Genomic DNA, 4938 nt, shown 5'->3' on the forward strand with positions numbered 1-4938 from the left:
CTCTGTTTAATCTGTAATACTTCTCTGTTTAATCTGTAGTACTTCTCTGTTTAATCTGTATTACTTCTCTGTTTAATCTGTAATACTTCTCTGTTTAATCTGTAATACTTCTCTGTTTAATCTGTAGTACTTCTCTGTTTAATCTGTATTACTTCTCTGTTTAATCTGTAATACTTCTCTGTTTAATCTGTAATACTTCTCTGTTTAATCTGTAGTACTTCTCTGTTTAATCTGTATTACTTCTCTGTTTAATCTGTAATACTTCTCTGTTTAATCTGTAATACTTCTCTGTTTAATCTGTAGTACTTCTCTGTTTAATCTGTATTACTTCTCTGTTTAATCTGTAATACTTCTCTGTTTAATCTGTAATACTTCTCTGTTTAATCTGTAGTACTTCTCTGTTTAATCTGTATTACTTCTCTGTTTAATCTGTAATACTTCTCTGTTTAATCTGTAATACTTCTCTGTTTAATCTGTAGTACTTCTCTGTTTAATCTGTATTACTTCTCTGTTTAATCTGTAATACTTCTCTGCTTAATCTGTATTACTTCTCTGTTTAATCTGTATTACTTCTCTGTTTAATCTGTAATACTTCTCTGTTTAATCTGTATTACTTCTCTGTTTAATCTGTAGTACTTCTCTGTTTAATCTGTAGTACTTCTCTGTTTAATCTGTAATACTTCTCTGTTTAATCTGTAGTACTTCTCTGTTTAATCTGTAGTACTTCTCTGTTTAATCTGTAGTACTTCTCTGTTTAATTTGTAGCATTTGTGTGTTGTAACTATAGTACATATCTTTATTTAGTGTAATATTTGTCTGTATTAACAGTAGGATTTGCATGTATTAACAGTAGTATTTAACAGTAGTATTTGTCTGTATTAACAGTAGTATTTGTCTGTATTAACAGTAGTATTATCTGTAGTATCTGTCTGTATTAACAGTAGGATTTGCATGTATTTAACAGTAGTATTTGTCTGTATTAACAGTATTATTTGTCTGTATTAACAGTAGTATTTAACAGTAGTATTTGCCTTTATTAACAGTAGTATTAACTGTAGTATTTGCCTGTAATAACAGTAGTATTTACCTTTATTAACAGTAGTATTAACTGTAGTATTTGTCTGTATTAACAGTAGTTTTAACAGTAGTATTTGCCTGTAATAACAGTAGTATTTGCCTGTATTAACAGTAGAATTAACTATAGTATTTGCCTGTATTAACAGTAGTATTTAACTGTAGTATTTGCCTGTATTAACAGTTGTTTTTGTCTGTATTAACAGTAGTATTTAACTGTAGTATTTGCCTGTATTAACAGTTGTTTTTGTCTGTATTAACAGTAGTATTAACAGTAGTATTAACTGTAGTATTTGCCTGTATTAACAGTAGTATTTAACTGTAGTATTTGCCTGTATTAACTGTAGTATTTAACTGTAGTATTTGCCTGTATTAACAGTTGTTTTTGTCTGTATTAACAGTAGTATTAACAGTAGTATTTGCCTGTATTAACAGTAGTATTAACAGTAGTATTTGCCTGTATTAACAGTAGTATTAACTGTAGTATTTGTCTGTATTAACAGTAGTATTAGCAGTAGTATTTGCCTGTATTAACAGTAGTATTTAACTGTAGTATTTGCCTGTAATAACAGTAGTATTTGCCTGTATTAACAGTAGTATTAACTGTAGTATTTGCCTGTATTAACAGTAGTATTAACAGTAGTATTTGTCTGTATTATCAGTAGTATTTAACTGTAGTATTTGCCTGTATTAACTGTAGTATTTGTCTGTATTATCAGTAGTATTGGCTTGTTTACTGCAGTAATAAATATTAATATTAATAGAAATATTCACCTGTGTTGTCCTCAGGGTTGGGGTAAGCGGGTTCTGCTGGTGGTTCTGGTTCTGAGTGGTCCTGGGTGTTCTGGAGCTGTTCAGTCCAGAACCAAACGCCCAGCCGGACCCCTCCAGCACAGAGGGCCAGGAGGACCAGGACCCCCAGCACCTTCCTGGTCCATCCTGAGGAGGACTTCTTCTCCACCAGGACCTGGGTGGTCCCCGGGCCCCTGGCCTCCAGGTCCTGGTGTGCGGCTGTGTATCCCATCATGCTCGCTGTGTGTGTGTGTGTGTGTCTGCTGACACTCCTCTCTCTGTGTGTGTCTGTGTAGAGTGAGGTTCTGCAGCCGGCTCGTAGTATTTATGCGGCTGCAGCTGCTCCTGCAGAGGGAAACTCCGCTGATGTCACTGTGAAAGTGGAGACGACGCAGCGCAGCGACCCGGAGAGAAACACAACGGCAAAAGGAAAGACGAGTCACAGAATCTTTCTTTTTTCATTCTTCAGCTCGTTGGGAGTTGTGGTTTCAGGATGGGAAAGTGGATTTTTAGAAATGTTTCTTCAACGCAGACACAGAGTCATTTTGAGCTGCGACTAAACGCTGCGGTCAAATCCACAAACATCTGAGGTCAGAGCAGATGTTTCTACCAGACACCTGCTAATCTACTCTGTGACCTGTAATCTGCATTAATCTGACCTTCATTTATGTTATGTCTTTTTATGACATCATCATCACTCTTTACTCCCTCTCCTCTTCCAGCTACAGGGGTTTGTCAGAGAAACTCAATGTTTGTAGATGAAAGTTGAGGTTTTATCTGCAGCAGCAGCAGCTGCAGCTCCTGACATAAATAAAACACAAAATAAAAAGAAAACTTGAAACAGAAAAATAATAATTAAAACGTAAAGTTTTTTTATCCTCTGATGAGAGAAAAGTGAGTGTGGAAAGAGAAAAGATTTTAGTTTCACAGCTGAGATGATGCAACTCTTTAACCTGTCCTGGTTTGGATTATCAGCCTCTGTTAGCAAAATATCTCATGAAACCTTCAGGAGATAATCCCTGGATCCACATTTAAAGCTTCAGTCTGATTCATGGTGGAAAAACAGCAAAACAAACCATCTGTAAGTCAGATGAGGGTAAAGTTAGGTGTGGTAGTAGCTGAGAGTCATCCCAACACTCACTCTGAAGCCTCTTAATAACTCTCTTCATAAACTCATTCAAGGTTTTTCTACAGTTTGACTGGTTCAAACAGAAATCTTGAAGCAGAACCAGAGAAGGTTCTGTTCCGTCTGAGCCTCAGTTTGGACCTGAGGACGGGCAGAGCAGCTCACCGGTCCGGTCCGGTCCGGTCCAGCTGATGAGCCTGAGCCTCTCAGGAAGTCCAGTTAGAAGCTGAGCAGCAGAGTTCTGGACCAGTTCTGCCCAGCTGCTGTAACTTCCTGTTCAGTTCTGAACGCTGAGTCAGCACTCCTTCCATTGTTTCCCAGGTTTTTTTTCTTTTCTGAGTGTTTTAACAAACTCACTGCCTCTGAATACTTTGTGTGTTTTAGCTGATTTAGCAGGTTTTTGGTTTTTGAAAATATTTAGCTTGAATGAAAAATGTTTTCCTTTTTAAAATCTTTTCAGTTTCAAAAAGTTTGTTCTCTTAAAAAAGAGCTTCATCACACTGGATATGTTTTTCTTTTTCTACTCTACCTTTGGTTTTAATCTACTTTTCTGCTGCTTTTAGCTTTTATTATGCTTTTTGCTACTTTAAGCCGAGAACTAGACTTTCGCTACTTTTGGCTTTTAGCAAATGTTTAGTCTCTTATATTAAGTATTTCACTACTTTTAGCTTATAGTTAGCTTTCAAGTATTTTTAGCCAAAAACTAGCCTTCAGCTTCATTTAGCTTTTAGCCACTGTTCAGTCACTTTTAGCTAGACTTTTATTGCTTTAAGCTTTTAGTAAGCTTTTTGCTACTGTTAGCTAAGAGATAACCTTTTGCTGCTATTAGCTACTTTTCTTTAACTTTATCTAGTAGGTGTCATGATCTGTGTTTTTGTCTTTATTTTCTAGTGTTTCTCTGTTCCCGTTTTCCTTTCCCTTGCCTCCAGCCCCGCCCACACTCACCTGACTCCTCTTGTGTCTTCTCAGGTGTTTCACATTATCTCTTAATTAGTTCTCCTTTATATTCTGTGTCCTGTCTTCAGTGTTTGTGGGATCGTTGTTTAGTGTTGAGTATTTTGTGTTCAGTCCTCCTCGTTCCCTGTAAGTGCTCCAGAGAGTTTTTGAGTTGCCTCGCCAGCGTTTTTCTGTTATTAAAGCTTTTTGTTACATTTTTGAACCTCGCCTGCGCCCTGCGTTTATTCCTGCCTGAAACCTCAAAGTACGTAGCTTTTTTAAACATAGCTTTTGTCTACTGTTTAGTTACTTTTAGCTAAAAGCTAGCCTTGTGCTTCTTTTAGCTTTTAGCTACTTTTATTTTTATCTAAGGTACCTTTTCAAAACTTTGAGCTTTTACCTACTGTTTAGCTTTTAGCTAACATTTAGCTAGGCCCTTTGCTACTATTTTTTTCTATATTATGTTTTTTTATTTTGTTTGGTCGTTAAGCATCAATTTGTGTTGTTGTTGTTTTGTATATTGTTTTTTATTATTTTTGTCGTTAAGCGTCAGATTTGTGTTTTTTTTTTTGTATATTGTGTTTTTTATTATTTTGTTGTTGTTAAGCGTCAGATTTGTGTTGGTTTTTTATATTGTGTTTTTTTATTATTTTGTTGTTGTTAAGCGTCAGATTTGTGTTGTTGTTTTTTTTGTATATTGTGTTTTTTTATTATTTTGTTGTTAAGTGTCAGATTTGTGTTGTTGTTTTTTTTGTATATTGTGTTTTTTTATTATTTTGTTGTTGTTAAGTGTCAGATTTGTGTTGTTTTTTTGTATATTGTGTTTTTTTATTATTTTGTTGTTGTTAAGTGTCAGATTTGTGTTGTTTTTTTGTATATTGTGTTTTTTTATTATTTTGTTGTTGTTAAGCGTCAGATTTGTGTTGTTTTTTTGTATATTGTGTTTTTTTATTATTTTGTTGTTGTTAAGCGTCAGATTTGTGTTGTTTTTTTGTATATTGTGTTTTTTT

This window comes from Austrofundulus limnaeus, unplaced genomic scaffold, assembly GCF_001266775.1.
Source record: "Austrofundulus limnaeus strain Quisiro unplaced genomic scaffold, Austrofundulus_limnaeus-1.0 Scaffold552, whole genome shotgun sequence".
Taxonomy (NCBI): domain Eukaryota; kingdom Metazoa; phylum Chordata; class Actinopteri; order Cyprinodontiformes; family Rivulidae; genus Austrofundulus; species Austrofundulus limnaeus.